At 37.1% G+C, this 23,681-nt stretch overlaps 1 long non-coding RNA gene across 3 annotated transcripts in view; it reads left to right on the plus strand.

The window, feature by feature from the left end:
* The first annotated feature begins 9,945 nt into the window (after positions 1-9,945).
* The window catches only part of LOC103350845 (uncharacterized), an 86,319-nt gene continuing 72,583 nt past the window's right edge, over positions 9,946-23,681 (plus strand). For all 3 annotated transcript variants that reach the window (XR_007909509.2, XR_011378040.1, XR_007909510.2), the window contains exon 1: positions 9,946-10,099. This is a non-coding gene — a long non-coding RNA (uncharacterized lncRNA). The remainder of the gene's footprint in view (positions 10,100-23,681) is intronic.

Below are 23,681 nucleotides of genomic sequence, written 5' to 3' on the forward strand. Positions count from 1 at the left end.
TCACAAGATTACCTCAATAGATGCAGAGAAGCATTTAACAAAATTCAATGTCCTTCAATGATGAAACATCTCGATAAACTAAGTATAGAAAGAATGTATTTCAACACAGTAAAGGCTATGTATGGCAAACTCCCAGGTACCATAATATTCAATACTAAAAAGCTTTCAGCTTTTCCTTTAAAATCAGAAATAAGACAAAGGTGCCCACTCTTGTAAATTCCACTTACTATTATATTGGTAATCTGAGCTAGAATAAATAGGCCAGATAAAGAAATAAAAAGGCATATAAATCAGAAAGGAAGAAATGAAATTGTTTACAGATGACATGATCTTATATATAGAAAACCCTGAGAACTTCACCAACAGACTGTTAAAATTAATACAGAAATTTAATAAAGTTGCAGGATACAAAATGGACATACAAAAATCAGTTATCTTTTTATATGCCAACAAAAATTATCTGAAAAAGGAGCCCATGCAGAATAGCATCAATAAAACACTTAGGGGCCATTCTGGCACGGTGAGTTAAGGAGCTGCTTGTGAAACTAGTATCCCATATGGAAATGCTGGTTCAAGTCCTGGCTACTCTGCTTCTGATCCAATTTCCTGTTTTTGCACCCAGGAGGCAGCAGAGACCCAAGTACTTGACCCCCTATTATCTATATGGAAGACCAGGGTGTGGTTCCAGGATCTTGACTTTGCCTGCTCCCAGCCCCAGCTGTTGTGGCCATTTGAGGAGTAAATCTGCAGATGGAAGAACTCTCTTTGTCACTCTCTTGCTTTCACTCTCATTTTTGCTCTCTTTCTCTCTGCCTTCAAATTAAATAATAATCTTTAAAAAATAAAACACATAGGAATAAATTTAACCAAAAAGTGGAAATTTAATCAAGGATATGAAAGACCCTTATACTGAAGAGAATAAACTGCTGATGAAAGAAATGACACAAGTGGAAAGATACCCCGTGTCCATGGGTTGGAAGAATTAGTATTGTTAGAGTGTCCACGTTATCTAAAGTGATGTGTGGATTAGATATAATCTCCATCAAAATTCCAATGGCATATTTCACAGAAGTAATAAAAGCAATGCTGAAATACATATGAATTCCAAAAGGTCCCAGAGCTCTAGAAAGGAAGAAGTTAGTGAGCAAAAGTACAAAGGTTGAGTCATCAAATTACCTGATTTCAAAATCTGCTGTAAAGCTATATTAATCAAAATAGGATAGTACTTTACAAAAAAAAATCAAATAAACCACTGGAAGAGAATAGTGAATCCATGAATAAATGCATATGTTTGTAACCTGTTGATCATTGACAAAGGTGTAGCAAACACAAGATAGGGAAAGAACACTGACATTAACAAAAGTCTCAGGAAAATTGCACTTGATCTTAGCCAAAATTGGATAGCCACATGCAGGTGATTGAAATTGGACCTTTATTGCACATTATTTACAATAATTAACCCAAGTTGGATTAAAGACTTAAATGTAAGACCTGAAACTATAAGTCTACTAGAAAGAAAAATATAGCAAAACATTACATATTATTAATATTGGTTTTGATAATGATTTTCTGCATATGATTCTAAAACCACAGAGAGCAAAACTAGAAAAATGGCATTAAATTAAAATTAAAAATCTCTGCATAGCAAAGGAGAGCTTGTGTAAAGAGAGAAACCACAGACTGGGACCAAATATTTGCAGTATTTACACCTGATAAGGGGTTAATGCTCAAAATATATAAGGATCCAAATAATTTAAAAGGAAACAAACTAATAAATAATCCCATCTAAAAATGAGTAAAGATGGGCCATCGCTGTGGCGCAGTGGCTTAGAGCCTTGTCTGTAGTGCCGGCAACCCATATGGGTGCCTGTACGAATCCTGGCTGCTCCACTTCTGATCCAGCTCTCTGTTATGGCCTGGGAAAGCAGTAGAAGATGGTCCAAGTCCTTGGGCCCCTGCACCCATGTAGGAGACTTGGAAGAAGCTCCTGGCTTCAGATCAGCACAGCTCTGGCCTTTGCAGCCATTTGGGGAGTGAACCAGTGGATGGAAGACCTCTCTCTCTCTCCCTCTCTCTCTCTATCTCTCTGCTTCTGCCTCATTGTAACACTGACTTCAAATAAATACATAAATAAGTATTTTTCAAATTGAGTACAGAACCTGAAAAGAAGATATAGAAATGGGCAACAAGTATGTAGAAACGTGTTCAATAGCACTGATGACCAGAGCAAGGCAAATTGCACCACAATAAAATACCACCTCAAACTTGTAAACCCAGAGTTTATTAAAAAAAAAAAAAAAAAAAAAAAAAAAGAAAGGCAGATGTAAGCATTGGCAAGGATTTGGAGCAACGGAGCATTTATACACTGTTGGGGAGAATGTAACTTGGTGCAGCTATTGTGAAAACTAGTATGATTATTCCTCGTGAAATTTACTTTTTTTTTTTTTTTTGACAGTCGGAGTGGACAGTGAGAGAGAGAGACAGAGAGAAAGGTCGTCCTTTGCCGTTGGTTCACCCTCCAATGGCCACCGCGGCCGGCGTGCTGCGGCCGGGGCACTGCGCCTATCCGAAGGCAGGAGCCAGGTGCTTCTCCTGGTCTCCCATGGGGTGCAGGGCCCAAGGACTTGGGCCATCCTCCTCTGCACTCCCGGGCCACAGCAGAGAGCTGGCTTGGAAGAGGGGCAACCGGGACAGAATCCGGTGCCCGGACCGGGACTAGAACCCCTTGTGCCGGCGCTGCAAGGCAGAGGATTAGCCTACTGAGCCGCGGCACCGCCCACCTCGTGAAATTCATAACGGGATTGCCATATAACCTAACAATCTCACTTTTGGGATATATCCAAGGAATATGAGATCAGTCACTCAAAAGGATGCTTGCATTTCTGTGTTCATTGCAGCATGATTCACAGTAGCCAAGATATGATATGTGTCAACTAAAGTGTTCAGTGGGTGAGTGGATAAAGAAATGTGGGTGTGTACAAGTGCCTTTAAGAAGAAAGAAATCTTGCTTTCTGTGAAAATGTGGATGACTCAAAGACTTTATGCTGAGTGAATTAAGCAAGTCACAGAAGAAAAATATTGCCTTGTCTCACTTACCTGTGAACCCTAACAACGTTGAGCTCATAGAACTACAGAGTGGAATGTTGATGATATAGGGCTAGGTGATCGAGAAAATGGTGAGTTGTTCAAAAATGTAAAGTTTCAGAGCCGGCGCCGTGGCTCAATAGGCTAATCCTCCACCTTGCGGCGCCGGCACACCGGGTTCTAGTCCCGGTCGGGGCGCCGGATTCTGTCCCGGTTGCCCCTCTTCCAGGCCAGCTCTCTGCTATGGCCAGGGAGTGCAGTGGAGGATGGCCCAGGTGCTTGGGCCCTGCACCCCATGGGAGACCAGGAAAAGCACCTGGCTCCTGGCTCCTGCCATCGGATCAGCGCGGTGCGCCGGCTGCAGCGGCGGCCATTGGAGGGTGAACCAACGGCAAAGGAAGACCTTTCTCTCTGTCTCTCTCTCTCACTGTCCACTCTGCCTGTCAAAAAAAAAAAAAAAATTAAAAAAAAAATGTAAAGTTTCAGCTAAGAAAGATCAATAAGTTTTGGAGGCCTCATGAAGAGAATGGTGACTAATGTTAATCTTAATACACTGTATATTTAAAATTTGTTACCAGTATAGATCTTAAATATTCTATCCCTCCCCACACAAATAACCATGATGTGATTCATTAGCTTGAATTTGATAATCTTTCATAATGTGTGCATATATCAAAACTACCTTCTCCACGGTAACTATGTACAATTTTTATTTGTTGTTGATTATACCTCAATAAATCTTGAAAAGGAAATAAATATCTGATAGTATCAAATTTTGGTGATGATGTACTGCAACCAAAGTTCTTCTATTGTTGATAGAGGTATATGTAATTAAGCTTTGGGCAACAACATCATCAAAAAAGAAAGAGAAAGAAAAACTTTGTGTCTACTTTTACAAAGGGCATCTGCAAACTATGCAGCCCAAGGTGTGACCCTCACTTTTCTGAGCCTTCTATTTTTGCATTCATGACCCTTCAAATCACCACTGCATTTAGTACAAACATTTAAAAGTGCATTGCAGCTTTTCTAGATCTTCTTGGAAGAGACATAGTTTGCAACACACTAACCATTTTCAGAGACAGAAATATAAAAAAGTGATAATTATGTTTGTCATTTCTGGTATCTAGATCTGAATTGTTAAATGGGATCGCTAATTTAGAGTCAGAAATAAAGCAATTGTTATTATTGTAAATCTGTATATCTAAATATTAAACCTCTAAGATCCTACTTACTTTACTTGTGCCTTTTGTATAAATTACCAGCGCCAATAAAAATTGGGCTTGCCAGGGTTTTCAGCTTTCTCAGGAATTTCAAGTCAACCTTTACCCAGTTTGTTTTATTTAAATTACACATTTTCATTTTTAATTTGAAAGGCATAATTGGGGGGAGGGAGAGGAGAGAGATCTATCTGTTGTTTCATCCCCCAAATGCTCCCAACAACCTGAATTCAGCCAGACCAAGAGCTGCATCAGAGCCTCCCACTTGGGTGGTGTGGACCAAAGAACTCGGGAAGTTGTCTGCTGCTTCCCAGATTGTGCATTAGCAGGAAGTTGGATTAAAAGAAGAGTGGAGGCTTGAACCAGCGGCTCCAATTTGGAATGTCTGCATACAAAGTGAAGTCTTAACCACTATGCCAAATGCCCACCTCCAGTGTGATTATTTTATAACATCCACCTGATAGATCTGTGAGCCCTGAGAGTGTGACTGCTGTTGTGTGTTGGCAGTGGTTCGCTTTGCCTTACATGCAAGCACTGTGGTCTTAGTTTTCCATGCCTCTCTGTACTGACCATCTTCTCTCTGTGACATCCAGAGGTCTATTTCCAATAAATCTTTTAGGCGGTAATTCTCAGAGCACTGCATTCAATTAATGCATGCAATAATTAAGGCCAAAAACATTCAACTATTAAACATATTAGATTGGGGTCTTTAGGTTAAATATAAATAAGCATTCTTAAAACTGAAAATTGTTGCCTCTTATGAGACTCAGAAAAATAAGGTTCTCAGGTTTTCCACGGTTTTATTATCTGCTGATTTTCTTTGAGAAGAAACTCCTGAGATTCCCAGTATACCTTTTAAATTTTAATATGTTTAAGTCGGTGAATAGGACTGGGCTAAACAAAGAAAAGCAAACATCAAACACTGCAGAGACAAGCCTTCCAAGGGATGGTCTGGATGACCTCATGTGGGGCTTTGCCATCACTAACGCCTAAGACTTGAGGGACTTATAGATTAACTGCATTGGAGCAGAGATATAAACTGTCCTCACTGGAAATCTTTGTGTCTGGTGAAGTTTAAGGTCCCCTGGTTACTTCATCAAGTAGTGATTTATAAAAGGGAGGTGGAGGGGAATTGCACGTAGGCCAACAATGATCTAAATAGAGGCTAATCACTGTGTACCTCTAAGAAAACCCGCTACAATAAAAGTTAGGTACAAATACAGCAGGTTAAGATCTCTCTTTCTTTCTCTCTCTCTCTCTCTCTCTCTCTCTCCATTTCTCTGTCACTCTGCCTTTAAAATGAATAAATCTCTAAGAAATATCAAAATAAAAATTAGGTACAAATAAATCCCAAATATCTCTCCTCCTTATGGTTTAACACTCAGTGTTTCAATGTTGTCCACAAGTTGCTTGACAAAACCGAGGAAACATGAACTTTCAGATTTTGCTGATTGAAGAAGAAAGTTGTGCAACCTAATTTATGGCAATTTGGCAATGAAATAACCTACCTCCATGACCTGGGAGAAAAATAGTATGAAACACGATACTATTGACCACTGGCTCTGTTCTCAAGTGAGAATGGACTAAATTTAATCTTCTGCCTGAGCAAATAGGGTGTGGTGAGGAATGGGGATTGAAAGCCAGATGATCACTTGGGCCCATCAGAGTAAAGAATAAGTGTACACAGCAGTTGTTCTTTTTCCCACATGTAGAAAACAACTATAAGGAAATTTTTTTTCTTGCTTTTTTTTTTACTTATACTAACTGAAACATTGAATGAATAATACTGGTTTTATTAGCTTGCAAACACACAGCATTATGATTATATTTCACAATTTTCATTGTTAGATGCTGATTATGGTGCTACAAGAATTCATTGTATTTATTAAAACAAAATGGGATATATATACAATTATACAATATTTATATTTATACCAACCTGCTCATTGATACATCATTTTCAGCTTTTGGAATTTAACATACAGATATTATTTTCTACTCTCCAAATAATAATTATGAAAGGTTACTCACTGAAACTTTATTGATAGTAGAAAAAGATTAGGAAAAGTTCAAATGACCATCAGTAGTTAATTTGTTGAATGGTTATGGCAAATCTATAGGGCATTTCTATTAAAGAAGATATTTTTAAGTACTTAAAAGTAAGTATCATAAAATGTTGTCATATACTCCCATATATATCATGTAGCTGGTGTGTATCCATGCATAGTGGCTCCCCACAGACTTGGGAAAAAGAGCCAGGGAAAATAAGGTATAGGGATGGGGAAGAGACTTTGCATATATTTATTATCTTTTTATCATAAAATGTAGCACTTATTCCAAAAATGAGATCTAAATTACTGTTACAGAGTGAAGCCTATTATAATTTATGAATAAGAAATCCCACACCAACACTTGGAACACTTTTGAGTTGTTTCAGAGTATGGCAAGTCTTTTTCAAACTATATTATTTGATATTTTGGTGGATTATTTATCATGTCTAAAGATTTTTTGAACTGATCATATCTCATAGCAAACAATGCTGATAGAATCTCAGGCCTTGCAAATATAAAATCTTCTATTGAAAAAATTATAAATAAAATACATGAGACCAAACATGATTAGAGCACCCTTTACACATTTTCAGTTCTTAGCATGTTGCCAAATGCTGTGTTAGAAGAGATCCGGTGCCGCGGCTCACTAGGCTAATCCTCCACCTTGCGGCACTGGCACACCGCGTTCTAGTCCCGGTAGGGGTGCCGGATTCTGTCCCGGTTGCCCCTCTTCCAGGCCAGCTCTCTGCTGTGGCCAGGGAGTGCAGAGGAGGATTGCCCAAGTCCTTGGGCCCTGCTCCCCATGGGAGACCAGGAGAAGCACCTGGCTCCTGCCATCGGATCAGCGCAGTGCACTGGCCGCAGCGCGCTGGCGGTGGCCATTGGAGGGTGAACCAACGGCAAAGGAAGACCTTTCTCTCTGTCTCTCTCTCACTGTTCACTCTGAAAAAAAAAAAAATCCTAAAACACTTTTTGAAACACGACATGATAAAGCAAAGATAGGCAATGACTCTAAAAATTACATTTTTACAATTATGGATCCAGCTGTAACTAATGCCAGCCAGTCTTTGTTCCAATTTCCTAATGTGATTGGCTAATTTTAACACATTGCTTTAATTTTCATCCCTGAGTTCCATGGGTGACAGTATTATAAAATATATTGTATGAATATTGATATGTATGCAAACTTTGTTTACATGAATGTATTCTTCATATGAATTTAAAATGATGTAATAGGACTTTAAAAGTAAACATTGTGTATTGCATTTAAATTAATGTGATTCCTGCCAATTTGTCCACTGTAGGTGGATTACATATGTATTCGGTTGTTTGCATAATACGTACCTGTACTTGTCTCTTAGAATTGTCTTTAAAGACTTTTGGAGAACTTCTTAAGAATGAAGTTTAAAATCCTCATGTGAATGGAAGGGGAGAGGGAGTGGCAAAGGGGAGGGATGCGGGTGGGAGAGACGATATGGGGGGGAAGCCATTGCAATCCATAAGCCGTACTTTGGAAATTTATATTCATTAAATAAAAGTTAAAAAAAAAAAGAAAAAAAAAGAATGAAGTTTAAAATCTTATGGTCCCATATATTTTCACATTCCAAATAGAATAATTCAACAATGGCTCTTTTAATTTTCTAGGGCTTCCATAGCAAAGTAGCACAGACTGTGTGACTTAAATAGGAAACCTTTTTCCTCATAGTTCTGGAGACTAAAAGTCCAAAATCCAGGTTTCTCAAGGGCTGGCTTCTCTCCTGGGCTCGAAGATGATTGCTTCCTCCTCCCATCCCAGTGTCTTCCCTCTGTGTGTATTTCTGTATCTCCTTTGATAAAGGGAGTAGTCACGTTGGAGTAGGGTCCGATACATTGACCTTATTTTAACCCAAACATCGCTTTCATGAGCCTATCTCTAATACATTCATATTGTCAAGTATTGGCAGTAGAACTTGAACATATGAAAATTTGAGGTCAGCCCACAATAATGACTTAACACTTTCAGGTGAAGCAGCAGTCCCTAGCTGTTTCAAAATAATATTACCCACCTTCAAGTGGTAGAATTTTGACAACACAATCAAGGTTATTCACAGATAGGCATGCTTGCTCAGACTGTAACTTTCAATAAATAAAATAAATTATACATATATATATATATATTTTCTTCAGCAATACTATCTCTTTTGAATAAAGGGACAAATTTCCCAAGATCGATGCTCGTTAGAACTTGTTACTATTTTTATTACTCAGGATTCAGCCATAAAAACAGAATACTATAGGTATTTCAAGAAGGAAGGGATTTAATACAAGGAATTTGATGTTTCTAAACTGTTGGCGGGGGTGGAGGGAGGCTGGAGTATCAATCATAAGGAAAGACAACAGGTAGCTTGCGAATTTGCTCAGAGTTCAGGTAATCAGCAAAGTGTTTAGTGCCAGCCCAATCTATTGCAGCTGACAGCTGACAGCTGCCTGCTGCTGTCAGCTCCCTGAAGTCAAACCTAACTCAAGGGGAACCCCAGGAGGTCCTCCGTGCTGCCTCTGTTGTTCTAGTTACCAGGAGAATGTTAGCTGTGCAACAGGCAGAACAAGAGGAAGAAATAACTCGGGCTTCCACTCCACTTTCCAAATCTTTCCCATGTTCTTCTCGCTGACTGAAGCTAAAGCAGAAGTCTTCCAGCCTGGACTGGCTGGGAAACTTGACTCCAAGACTTATAGACCTATGATCTGGACAGTAGGCAATGAAACATTGTAAATCAACACATGCTTTGGAAATCTCTGGTGTATTGATTAATAATTAAACTCTACATTACAACCATTGTTCACAGTCACATTTTGAGAAAAAAAAAAAAAAGACACACAAAAAACTGCCTTTGCCATTTAAGGTTATCCAAAATGTGCAACTCATTTGAAATCTATAGAACACTTGACTTCATTCACCAGATGTTTTAAAACAGCAACAATTGTTTACAAAGTTTTCAATGAAGAGTGAAATATTTATTTTAAAAATTAATACAATGTGTATTTGAACACTCCATAATAATTGTAACTATTATCACTGATTATTGGAATTAACTTTGGGAAAGTAAATTCATTCTTTTCAGAATTTCTATCCAGGAACCAAGAATTCACTGGAAAATAGTTTTCTTTTTAAGTAGATTTTAATTTGCTATAATTTGGGATAACTTCTGAATATTAAAAATACAATAATCTTTTTTGGTTTTCTCTTATGTTGTAGCTCTATTTCCTTTGTTCTTTTATTATAGAAAGCAATTTGTGATATTATTACTAGACTGTTCACCTAGTACTTACTTTCCAAAGTCCCAACAAAATTTTTGTAGTAATAAAAAGTCACCCAAATTTCCCTTCAAAAACATCTTCTGTTTGTGTAAAACTAAATCTAGTAGGGATGGAGAAGAGATGAATGGAGGTGGTGGGCATTGCAGAAAATGGGATTTCAGACAAAAATATGATGTATTTCCCATATGAGTTTCCCAGTGCCCAATACCTTTGAGACTGGATTAGGTTACTAAGGTGCAACCCCATGATTGAATCCTGATGACTTCATAAAGAGATACCACATAGAGGGTAAAGGAAGAGCTTGCTTCCCATGTCAGTGTTTCTGCACTCATCCTTCTGCCCTCCTCTGAGTTCAGCAGATGCCTGAACCATTGGGACTGCCCAGTCTTGGATTCTGAACCTCCACACTGTCAGCGGAAATACACCGTTTCCTTTCTAAGAAGCTCCCCTCAGGTATTTTAGTGACAGTAAAAAACAAACAAAAAGGTAGTTAATACCCTGGGGTATGGTAGTTGTGTTTAGTTCCTGAGGGCTTACTAAGCTAGTATATGCATGTCATTTTGTATGTAAAAACTACAAAAATTTGAGAGTTCTAATTTCTCCACCAACACTTGTTCCTGTCTTTTTTTTTTTTTTATAGCCATCTTACTGGGTATAAAATGGTGAAGTCAGTGTGATTTGATTTGCATTCCATTCATAATCCCAAATATGGGGCATCTTTCATGTACTTCATGGTCATTTGTATGTATAATTCAGAAAAGTCTTTTTCAAATCCTTGGTTCATTTTAAAATTGGGTTATTTGCCTCATTAGTGTTGAGTTATAACAATTATTTATGTTTCATGGCTACTAGGCCCATGCTAGAGATGTGATTTGCAAATATCTTATTCCAGAGTTTGGGTTTTCTTTGCACTTTTTCTCTTTTTTAATTTTAATTTTTCATCAGATTTTTAACAGATTCAATGTGGTTAATAGATGAATTCTAAGAACATAATGATAACCCCTCCTCCCTCCCCTCTCTCCTTCCGACCCTTCTTTGTTCTCCCTTTCTTTCTTTCTACAGTTTTTGATATAACATTTTAAATTTATATTGTAGTAAAAATGGTTCATACTTCACAGAATAAGAAGTTTAACAAGTAAAAAGCAAAAAAGACTGCAGTTTAGTGGGAATTAGACAATGGTTATAAACAATAATTGAAAAATGGCCATTTTACCAATGTAAATTACAGTAATAACAGATCATTTAATCCTATAGTAGTAAAACACTCTTAACCACTGATTTGACAAAGCTATGAAATACGAAACTATATTTGCATCAATACTGATACATGCAGATGAGACTTTTGACACTCAAGAGTTTATAATTTTCATGAAGGCCTATTTATTTACTTGTCTTTAATGACTTTGCTTTTAGTGTTACATCTAAAAAGAAAATGTTTCCTAGTATAAGGAAAAGCCTTTATTTTTGTCTATATTTCCTTTTAAGAGTTTTACAGCTTTATTTCTTATACTTAGGTATTTGATTCATTTTCAGTTAATTTTTATACATATGTTATAAAGTAGGGATTCAAATTCGTTTCTTTACAGGTGAGTACAGTTTTCTCAGAAGGTTGTGTTGGATACTGTTTTTTCCCCCTCTTTGAATTGTCTTTGCAACATTGTCAAACATCAGTTGACAATAAATGTATATGCCTGTTTCTAGACATTCATTTCTGGTCTACTGTTGTAAATATTTAACTCCAGGCAAATTCTGAACTGTATAAATTACCATTGCTTTGTAGTAAGTTTTGAAAGTGAGAAGCATGAACTGGTTATTTTGTTTTTCTTATTAAAATTGTTTTGACTATTTTGTGTCTGTTTCCATATGAATTTTCAGGTCAGCTTGCCCATTTATGTATGAATAAAATGCAGCTGGAGTATTGATTTGGATTTCCGTAGATGTTCATATCAATTTGAGTACTTCTGCCTTGACAGCGTTAGGTGTTCCATGTATTTGTAATCAGTTTCCTTTCATTTGCTTCTTCAATTCTTCAACAATGTCTTGCACATCATAGGCTCTTTTATTTCCAACTATTTTAATTATTTATGATACTATTATTAATGGCAGATTTTATTTTAAAGGAAGAGTGACAGAGGAAAGGGACAGGGAGAAAGGAGGGAGGGGGAGAGAGAGAGAGAGAGAGAGAGAGAGAGAGAGAGGAAGAGAGAGAGAGAGAGAGACAGAGATCTTCCATCTGCTGGTTCAGTGTCTGCTCATATGTCTGTAATGACTGAGGCTGGGACAGATTGACTCTAGGAGCCCAGAGCCGCATCTGGGCAGATGTTAGTTACTCAACTACTTGGGCCATCTTCTGCTGCTTTCCTAGGTATATTAGCAGGGAGCTGGATAGGAAATGGAGTGGCTAGGACTCGAACTGGCACTCTGATATGGAATGTTATTGTCACAGGCTGTAGATTAACCTCTATACTGTAATACCAGCCCTGATTTCTTAATTTCTCTTTTAGATTATTTATTGCTAGTATACATAAATGCACGTTATTTTCTTTATATTTATTGTGTATCCTGCTAATTTGTTAAACTTGTTTTATTTTCTGTAATATTTTGTAGATTCCTTTTTTTTAAAGATTTTATTTATTTGAGACGCAGAATTAGAGAGAGAGGGAGACAGAGAGAAAGGTATTCCATCCTCTGGTTCACTCCTCAATTGGATGCAATAGCCAGAGCTGGGCTGATCCGAAGCCAGGAACCAGGGGCTTCTTCCAGGTCTCCCACATAGATGCAGGGACCCAAGCACTTGGGTCATCTTCCACTGTTTTCCCAGGCCATAGCAGAGAGCTGGATCAGAAGAGGAGCATCCAGAACAAAAACCACACCCAGAGGGAATACTTGTGCTGCAGGTGGAGGCTTGGGTTACTATGCCACAGCGCCAGCCCCTTGGTAGATTCGTTATGGATATACAGATACTGACTTACATATACATATATACATAGAGTATGTGCAAGTGTTTACGTATATAGAAGTATATTTTAGTTCTGTTTCTAGCAAAGATGGGAGAGACATATGATGGATACACCTACCTTCTAAATATACAACTAGTTTTATTTCTTGTCTTTTCAATCTGGTCACTTTTATTTCTTTGCCTAATTTTGTTTAATAGAGCATTCAATACCATGTTGAGTGTTAGATTTTAGTTTTTCACCACTCAGTTTGATGTCAGCTGTGAATTTTTCATAGATGTTCTTTATCAAACTCAGAAAATTCCCTTCTAGTCATAGCGTGTTGGTGTTTATGTAATGAAGGGATGTTAGATTCTGTCAAATGCTTTTTCTATACCAATCGAAATGATCGTGTGGTCTGTTCTTCTGTAAGTAAAGTCTGTATTGATTTGCTATTGTATGTTTGGTCAACTTTGCATTCCTTGGATAAATCCTACTTGTTTGATTTATAATCATTTTTATGTGCTGCTGGACTTGGGGTGTCAGTATTTTAAAAAAATTTTGGCGTCTGTATTTATTGCATCATCTTTGTCTGGCTTTAGTATCAGTGTAATACTGGCTTTATAGAATGTGTTCAAGAGTGTTACTTCCTTTTCTACTGCTCAGAAGAGTTTTAAAAGGGTTCATGTTAATTCTTTAAACAGTTGGTCAAATTCACCAGTGAATCATCTGGCCCAGGGTTTTGCTTTGTTGGAAGTTTTTTGTTTGTTTGTTTTTCCAATTTTAATTCCATCACTCTACTTGTTATAGGCCAATAAAGACTTTTTATTTCTAATTGTCATATTTGTTAGTTTATGTGTATGTTTCTAGGAAGTTTTCATCAATGTTAGATAATTACTGGCAAAAATTCTGTTCTTAGTAGTTCTTTTGAATCACGTTGATTTCTTTAACTCCCCCTTTCATCTCTGATTTTAGTAATTTGAGCCAGCTCTCTTTTCTCTTGATTGGTTTGGATAAGTTTGTGTTTCTCAGTTTGTATGTCTTTTTTTAGTTTCAGAGAAACATTTTAGGTGGTATTTTTGTTTCATTTGTCTATTGTGTATTCGTTACTATGCTAATCTTGTTAAATGTCCATTCTTATCACTTTGGAGATAGTTTCTTATTCTGTGTTTCTTAGGCTGGAAGTTTGAGCTATTCATTTCAGCTAAGATGAGCAGTCAGTTTTAACGTTCCTTCTAGATACTGTTTTCATAGCATGCCATAAAATTTTGCATAATTTGTTTCATTTTCATTCTCTTGGAGGTATTTTCTAATTTCCTTTTTGATTTGTTTCTGGCTCTTTAGAAGTAGTTGCTTAATATCCACATGTTTGTGAATTTTCCAAATTTCATTCTGCTTTAACTTTTCATTTACTTCCTTTATGTTCACAGAACATAGTTTGTATGATTTAAATCTTTTTACATTTACTGAGGCTTTTTTATGGGTAATATATTCTATTTTAGAGACCATTATATACAATATTGAGAAGAATATGAACATGTATCTGCTGTTGTGGTGTGTATTGTATAAATGTCTACTAGGTATGGTTTTATACATTTTTGGTGAGTCATTTATTTCCTTGCTGGCATTGTATCTAGTTGTACTACACATTTTTTTTAAACTTTTATTTAATGAATGTAAATTTCCAAAGTACGATTTATGGATTACAATGGCTTCCCCCACATACCGTCCCTCCCACCCACTACCCTCCCCTTTCCCACTCCCTCTCCCCTTCCATTCACATCAAGATTCATTTTCGATTATCTTAATATACAGAAGATCAGCTTAGTATACATTAAGTAAGGATTTCAACAGTTTGCTCCCACACAGAAACATAAAGTGAAAAATAATAGATGATTTTTTTTAAATGATGATGAAATCAGATCAGACCTATTGTCATGTTTAATCCCAGTGAGAGTCAAGTTGGGAGTTGATAATTTCTTTCTTTCTTTCTTTTTTTTTTTTTTTTTACAGAGGATCAGTTTAGTATACATTAAGTAAAGATTTCAACAGTTTGCACCCCCATAGAAACACAAAGTGAAATATATTGTTTGAGTACTCGTTATAGCATTAAATCTCAATACACAGCACATTAAGGACAGAGATCCTACATGAGGAGTAAGTGCACAGTGACTCCTGTTGTTGACTTTACCAATTGACACTCCTGTCTATGGCATCAGTATTCTCCCTATGCTCCGGTCATGAGTTTCCAAGGCTATGGAAGCCCTCTGAGTTCTCCGATTCTTATCTTGTTTAGACAAGGTCATAGTCAAAGTGGAGGTTCTCTCCTCCCTTCAGAGAAAGGTACCTCCTTCTTTGAAGACCTGTTCTTTCCACTGGGATCTCACTCGCAGAGATCTTTTGCCAGAGTGTCTTGGCTTTCCATGCCTGAAATACTCTCATGGGCTTTTCAGCCAGATCCGAATGCCTTTAGGGCTGATTCTGAGGCCAGAGTGCTATTTAGGACATCTGCCATTCTATGAGTCTGCTGAGTATCTCACTTCCCATGTTGGATCACTCTCCCCTTTATTTATTCCATCGGTTAGTGTTAGCAGGTACTAGACTTGTTTATGTGCTCCCTTTGACTCTTAGTCCTTTCATTATGATCAATTGCGAACTGAAATTGATCACTTGGAATAGTGAGATGGCATTGGTACATGCCACCTTGATGGGATTGAATTGGAATCCCCTGGTATGTTTTTAACTCTACCATTTGGGGCAAGTCAGCTTGAGCATGTCCCAAATTATACATCTCTTCCCTCTCTTATCCCCACTCTTATGTTTAACAGGGATCACATTTCAGTTAAATTTTAACACTTAAGAATAACTGTGTATTAATTACAGAATTAAACCAGTCATATTAAGTAGAACAGACAAAAAAACTACTAAGAGGGATAATGTATTAAGTTGTTCATTAACACATTTTGAATGTAGGTTATTAAAATATCTAGGTAATATACATGAATTGTAAATTTTCTTTTGATTCTCTTAGTATTTGGTTCATATAAATATGTCTTGAAACTCTGTTGTTAGGTGTATATATGTTTGTAATTGTTGCATCTTGTGGATGGATTTTTTTGTTTTTGTAATTATAGCTTTCTTTATCCTAATAACACTTTTTGTCAGTCTGTTTTGTTTGATGTTATTGTGCCACCTCAGCTCTCTTCTGAGTACTGCTATATGGAATATATTTTCCCATTATTATACTTTCTACATCATTGTGTTTTTGAATCTAAAGTGACATAGGAATATTTTTGTTTTTATATGTTTATATGTTTCTGTGTTTATATGTTTCATATGTTTTATATGTTCATCCAGTCCCCCGTTTTAGTGGCAAAGTTTAATATTTTTATGTTTAATATAATCATTGCTTAAAATATGTATACTCTGCCTTTTCTTTTTTCTATATGTTATATAACTTTAATTTTTGTTCTTTAATTCCTCTATTAATGTCTCATTTTGTATTAAATAGGTATATTGTATTATGTAATTTCTTTACCAGACTTTTGAAGTTATTATCACTTGGAGAATAAAATTAAGATATAAATGTATAACCTAATTTGTATAGATACAAATTTAATTTGAATTGTATAAAATGGCTGGCTCTTTTATACCCCTGACCCATAAATTGTTATTATCACAGATTATATCTTTGTAAATTGTGGGGTCAACAAAACTGATTTATAAATGTTGCCTCATGATGTCCTTTCAATTAGGCAGAAAAAATGTCGTTACAAACAAATATACAATTATACTGTCTTTATTGGTGTTTTTTATTTCTTCATGGAGAGCTGAATTACTGTCAACTGTTCATTCATTTAAGTCTGGTGGACTTTCTAGCATTTCTTTTTGGAAATATATTTCGGCAACTAACTGTCTCAGTTTGAAACCTTAATTCATCCTTCATTTTTGAGAAAAAGAAAATACGGTTTTAGCAATAGAATTGGATACTTTGTGGGAAGCTTTGCTTTCCTCGCAATACTTTAAATATGTTGTTCCACTTCATTTTTTTAAAAGATTTATTTATTTATTTGAAAGTCAGAGTTACACAGAGAGAAATGGAAAGGCAGAGAGAGACATCTTCCATCCACTGGTTTACTCCCCAGTTGGCAGTAATGGTCAAAGCTGCACTGATCCAAAGCCAGGAGCCAGGAGCTTCTTCTGGGTCTCCCACGCAGGTGCAGGGACCTAAGGACTTGGGCCGTCTTCTACCGCTTTCCCAGGCCATAGCAAAGAGTTGGATCAGAAGTGGAGTAGCTGGGACTCGAACTGGTGCCCATATGGGATGCCGGCACTGCAGGTGGCGGCTTTACCTGCTATGCCACAGCTCCGGCCTCTGACTTCATTTTGAAGTTTATGTTTTCTGATGAGAAATTATTAATGTAATTGTATGTTGTATGTTGAGTTGCTTTTCAATTTCTGCTTTTTAAAAAAAAATCATTTATTTATTTGAGAGGTATATTTACAGATATAGAGAGGGAGAACGAGAGAGGAAGGTCTTCCATCTGCTGGTTCACATCCCAGTTGTCTGCAACAGCTGGGACCAGGTCAGGCCAAAACCAGGAGCCAGGAGCTTCTTCCAGGTCCCCTATGTGGGTACAGTGGCTCAAGCCCTTGGTCTATCTTCTACTGCTTTCCCAGGCCATAGCAGAGAGCTGGATCAGAAGTGGAGCAGCCGGGACACAAACACTTTGCCCATATAGGATGCTGGTGCTGCTGGAAGAGGCTTAGCATGCTACACCACAGCACCAGCCCCTCTCGTTTTACTTTTAAGCTTCTGACTTGATGTTAAAGTTTTGACAGTTTGATTATGATAAATCTTACTATGAATTTCTCTGAATTTATCCTACAAGGAGTTTTTAGAACTTTATAAACTTACTTATTTATGGTTTTCAACAAATAGGGGAGTTTTGACTGTTATTTATTTGACTCCTCGTTTAGCCTCTTTTCTTTCTTTCCTCCTGCTGAGATTCCCATTATACATAGTGAGCATGATTGATGTTCACGGGACTCAGGTTCTCTCCCTCGCTCTCTCTTTTCTTGACTCTTTTTGTTTCTTTTCCTCAGACTGGATAATCTCCACTGATTTATCCTTAAGTTTACTGATAGTTTATTTTGACCATTCAAATCTGCTCCTGTATCTTACCAGTGAAATTTTTATTCAATTGTTTATTTTCAATTCCAAAGTTTTTGTTGGGATCCCTTTTGTAGCTTCTATTTCTTCATTGGTATTTTCAGTTTGGTGAGACATCATTATCACACCTTTCTTGAATTATATTTTATGTCTGAAGAGAAAGAGAGAGTGGGAAAGCAAGCAAGACTTTGCAAAGGCCCATAAAAGCCAGGACTATGCATACCAAAAGCCAGAAGTGAGAAACTCAAACTGGGTCTTCCATAAGGGTGACAGGGATCCAACTACTTCAGCCATTACCTGCTGCCTCTCCAGGTGTGCATTAACAGGAAGGTGGGATTTTTTTTTTGGGGGGGGGGTGGGGAGGAACAGACATGAGACTTAAACCCATAGTCTCTGATATGGGATATGTGTGTCCTAACCACTTCACAAAATGCCCAGACCCCCTTTAATTATTTAAATAAGTTTTCCTGATGCTAATTGAACATATTTAAACTAAGCTGATTTAAAGCCTTTGTTTAGAAAGTCTAGTCTCCGTGTTTCCTCAGTAGTAATTTTATTGATTTCTTTTTTTCTTATGTATAGGCTACATTTTATTGCTTTTTGCATTTTTTGCAATTGTTTGTTGCAGCCTGCATATTTTGAATGCTATAAGGTGGCAAATCTGAAATTAAATTATTTTTTCCAGTACTTGCTGTTCTTTATGCTAATTGCAATTACTATTGTTTGTTAAATTACTTTCTGAACCAGTTCTTTGAAGTCTGCACTCTTTGTATAGCCCTTGAATCTCCATTAAATAGCTTAGTGGACACCTAATATTTGTACAGAGATTTCCTTAACTGCTTTGAATTCCAAACTTCTATTTGTTGTCAAGCAGCTGTGTGTGTGTGGGTGGGTGTAGGAGGGCATCTTCAACCCTCACCCGTCAGTACTTCCTAATTATATACAGCATCAAGGTCATAAGAAGTGAGAACTCAGGGTTTTTTTGGATTTTTCCCAAGCCTGTGCATAACCCTGAACATGTGTAGGACTTTCTAGATTCCCTGGAACATGGTGGAGCTTTTCAAAGCTTTTCGTGTTATCTCATTGCCCAGCCTTTTTTCTCATGCTTTTTTGGTTGTAATAATATTTGCCACCAACATTATCTAACACCCAAGGGGGCAGCAACCTGAAAATATGTTTGATAAATTCTCCCTGGAGATAGTAACAGGCTTTAAAAAAAAAAGAGGCGAGTCACTGCAGAGCTCCAACATGGGTGGCAGAAAGCCAACCACGTGGGCCATCACGGCGCCTCCTGAGGGGCACGTGAGCAGCACATTGGAATTGGGGCCCGGGCTAGGACTCAAGTCCAGGCACTGTGATGTAGCATCCCGAGCAGCATCTTAACTATTAGTCCAAATGTCCATCTTTGCAGTAAAGTTTTACTACAGAAAGTACTTACCATTTTAGTGGTCAACAAATTGATAATTTAGTTTCCAAATTTTGTTTTTAACAATATATTGCAGTAGCCATTCAAGTGGTAATATTTGTAAATGTGTATGTCTAATATCTATCTCTTTGTTTAGTATGCCTGCACACTCTATCTGATACATATGTTTTACCACATAAAGGTTATACAATTAGCTAACTCAAAATCGGGTGGTGCACTTATACCTCTAAATAGTATGAGCAGTTATAAATATTTGCTATTTCATGTTGATGCTGTATTTTTCCAATGTGAATATATTGATCTCTTAACTATGTTATTCAAAATAAAATCACAAGGTTAATTTAGCACCTGGGTATTTCTAAAGTTGAAAGCATAGTCCTATAGGATATAGAACAAGTATTCTTATAACCAGACATTCTTTCTGAGTTTGTTTAACTTGGACCAAGGACCTCCTAGCTTGAATGACATGCTTCATTCCAACTTCTAAACTGTCAACTGAGTTAAGATGTGTTGATGAATATTAATTTCTTTTACTCAGAGCACTGACACTGAAACATTTCTGTTGTCTGCTTGTTCCATAGAATAATGAAAGGTCTGGTGATTTCCTCAAAGTGTGGATGTTGGCATCTGGGCCTGACGGGCGTATTTCACACAGCTTAAGCTATAAACTACCCTGTTTGCCATTTCTGGATGGCCCCGAAAGGTGGCTTTACTGGATTTCTGTTGAATATGTTTGATATTGTAGACCCCTTCTGAGACTGTCCCAGGGATTATTTACCATGTATTGATGTTACCTTATTAGTAGCTGCTATTTCTATGCTAAAGCATGAGATCTGTTGACACTTGTTTCACTGCAGAAACCTTATTTTCGGTGTCTGGTAAACCACTCTGGAGTTTCAACTACTGAAATGTGATGGCAACCTAGATGAAAAGTCATCCCATGTTCATTTTCTTGCAGGCTCCCAGGGTTTAAATAAGCACCTGAATAAGCTTTAGAAACTTGACAGATAATGCGATTTCACAATGTTATTACATTCTTGTTTCAGTTGGCACTTCTAATACTCTCACAAACAGTTTGTAGGGCTGGTAACTTTCCTTTGCAAAAGTATTTCAAAAATAGGTCCAAACCTACAGCAAGAATGGAAATTTATAGAAAGGAGAAATATTAAGGCGATTTTGTATTAATTTTGGAACAGTGCTTTTTTGGCACTGATGAGTAATTTCCAGAGCTGGCTCTCTTGCGATCTAGTGATCTACATGCAGAAACAATGTAGCACGATGGGAGCCTTCACTATGCAGGCATTGCAAGCAGTGGCTTTTTCTCCAGCTACTTCATGAAGGCTCAAAACTCAGGTAATTTGAGTAAGCTGTTGTTTATTTTCTTCTCTCCCCAGAAGGAGTTGCTGTGTCATCTCTTTCCTAGCTTATGAGGGTCTACTTAGAAAGGATGCATGCATACTAATTTTTAATTTAAAGTATATCATGGGGACAAACTTAAACAACATTGTATTTCCATTGAGGCAAGTTGTGTTTTTTTTTTTTTTTTTTTTTTTTTTTTTAAACTTTTATTTAATGCATATAATTTTCCAAAGTACGACTTATGGATTACAATGGCTTCCCCCCCATACCGTCCCTCCCACCCACAACCCTCCCCTTTCCCACTCCCTCTCCCCTTCCATTCACATCATGATTCATTTTCGATTGTCTTAATATACAGAAGATCAGCTTAGTATACATTAAGTATGGATTTCAACAGTTTGCTCCCACACAGAAACATAAAGTGAAAAATAATAGATGATTTTTTTAAATGATGATGAAATCAGATCAGACCTATTGTCATGTTTAATCCCAGTGAGAGTCAAGTTGGGAATTGATAATTTCTTTTTTTTTTCTTTTTTTTTTTTTTTTTTAACAGAGGATCAGTTTAGTATGTATTAAGTAAGGATTTCAACAGTTTGCACCCCCATAGAAACACAAAGTGAAATATATTGTTTGAGTACTCGTTATAGCATTAAATCTCAATGTACAGCACATTAAGGATAGAGATCCTACATGAGGAGTAAGTGCACAGTGACTCCTGTTGTTGACTGTACCAATTGACACTCCTGTCTATGGCATCAGTAATCTCCCTATGCTCCAGTCATGAGTTTCCAAGGCTATGGAAGCCCTCTGAGTTCTCCGACTCTTATCTTGTTTAGACAAGGTCATAGTCAAAGTGGAGGTTCTCTCCTCCCTTCAGAGAAAGGTACCTCCTTCTTTGATGACCTGTTCTTTCCACTGGGATCTCACTCGCAGAGATCTTTTGCCAGAGTGTCTTGGCTTTCCATGCCTGAAATACTCTCATGAGCTTTTCAGCCAGCTCCGAATGCCTTTAGGGCTGATTCTGAGGCCAGAGTGCTATTTAGGACATCTGCCATTCTATGAGTCTGCTGAGTATCTCACTTCCCATGTTGGATCACTCTCCCCTTTATTTACTCCATCGGTTAGCGTTAGCAGGTACTAGACTTGTCTATGTGTTCCCTTCGACTCCCAGTCCCTTCACCATGACCAACTGTGAACTGAAACTGATCACCTGGAACAGTGAGATGGCATTGGTACATGCCACCTCGATGGGATTGAATTGGAATCCCCTGGTATGCTTCCAACTCCACCACTTGGGGCAAGTCAGCCTGAGCATGTCCCAGATTATACATCAAGTTGTGTTTTTTAATTAAAACTTTTTCCACATAAAAAAAAAATCCAAGACTATTTTATAGTTTCATTTTGCTCTAGTTATACTGTTAGCTATAAAGCAAAAAGCCTAGAATCATAATCAAAATAAACCAAACTTTTCTAAAACCTAGGATAAGAAGTTGGCATTTCTCCTCATTCATCAGCATCTGTATATATGCATTACATATATATACAATACATGTGCTACATATATATAAATTATTCACGTGAATATATAAATACATAAATGCTTTATGTCTACATTCATTACACATGCATTTAATGTATATATGGATACATATGTGTATGGATATATACTGTATACATATATTATATATATATGCATGAGAGTAAGTCAAAAAGTTTGTTGAAAAAATGAAAAGTTTATTTGAGTGCAAACATTTTTGAGGCCATGTACATATACAGGATTATAGGAAGAAGTGCAGGCATGAGCTTCAAAAAGTCCATGGAAAGGTCATATTATCTTTTATTACCATTACTTTGGCCATGGCCTTGTCTAAATATGATCAGAGTCAGTGAACTCAGGGGGCTTCCATAGCCTTGGCAACTCATGACAAGAGCCTAGGGTGATTACTGATGCCATAAACAAGAGTGTCAATTTGTTAAGTCAACAACAGGAGTCACTGTGCACTTAATCCTCATGTAGGATCTTGTCCTTAGTGTGCTGTACATTGAGATTTAATGCTATAACTAGTACTCAAACAGTCTTTTTCACTTTATGTTTCTGTGTGGGAGCAAACTGTTGAAATCTTTACTTAATGTATGCTAAACTGATCTTCTGTATATAAAGAGAAACGAAAATGAATCTTGATGTGAATGGAAGGGGAGAGGGAGTGGGAAAGGGGAGGGATGCGGGTGGGAGGGACGTTATGGGCGGGGAAGCCATTGTAATCCATATTCTGTACTTTGGAAATTTATGTTCATTAAATAAAAGTTAAAAAAATAGGAAAACTAATCGTGGCAAATTCAAATTCCCCAAGAAAAACATTATCAAGAAAAATTCATATTATAAATATTAATCACCTGTTAATAACCCCTATAATAATCTTATAGAGAAGAGATGATTGAATATTGTCAGAACTTAAAAGAAGTCCCGAAGTCCTTCATGGTTCAAAGCAAGTACATTACTGGGTTTCCATGACTGCTGGAATTTTCAGTTTTGTACTCAACTCTGAGTTGGCTCAGACATATGAAGGTCATTCTGAAGTGCTTTCACATTTCTGTGAAAATTGTATGTGAATAAATTATCCTGGCCTGACTGTTGTCCAAGAGACAACAAGATTGAGGGGATATAAGATCAGATCCTGCCAGGGAATTTCAAGAAGTTCATGGAACAACAGAGTTACATATTACACAGTATAAACATGTACCAAAGCACCACATGAGTTCTCCATTAGTATGTACTCTTTATATATGTCTGTGAAAATAAAAAAACAAAAAAAAAACAATTAAAAGGCAACTTTATTTTGGCTCAAAAAATTATGAAATTCATGCTCAAAGTGAGTTTTTTGCAGATGCCTCATATGTTTTATGTGGTAGAAACCGGTTTAGGAAATTTGGGGACTTCAGAGAGGTGGGCTTGGGTGGGGAGTAACACTAGCACTTCAAGTGGAAAGCACTCGCTTCCTGCATGAAAACTTGTTGAGGAGGAATTGAAGAAAAATCTTGCATCTTGAAAGTGCTAATTGCACACTGGTTCTATGTACAAATTTAATCCACATGGGTTTGACACAGTTACAACTATCTGCACAATACGTTGGTGTTCGC

The sequence above is a fragment of the Oryctolagus cuniculus genome, chromosome 8 (assembly GCF_964237555.1).
Source record: "Oryctolagus cuniculus chromosome 8, mOryCun1.1, whole genome shotgun sequence".
NCBI classification, from domain to species: domain Eukaryota; kingdom Metazoa; phylum Chordata; class Mammalia; order Lagomorpha; family Leporidae; genus Oryctolagus; species Oryctolagus cuniculus.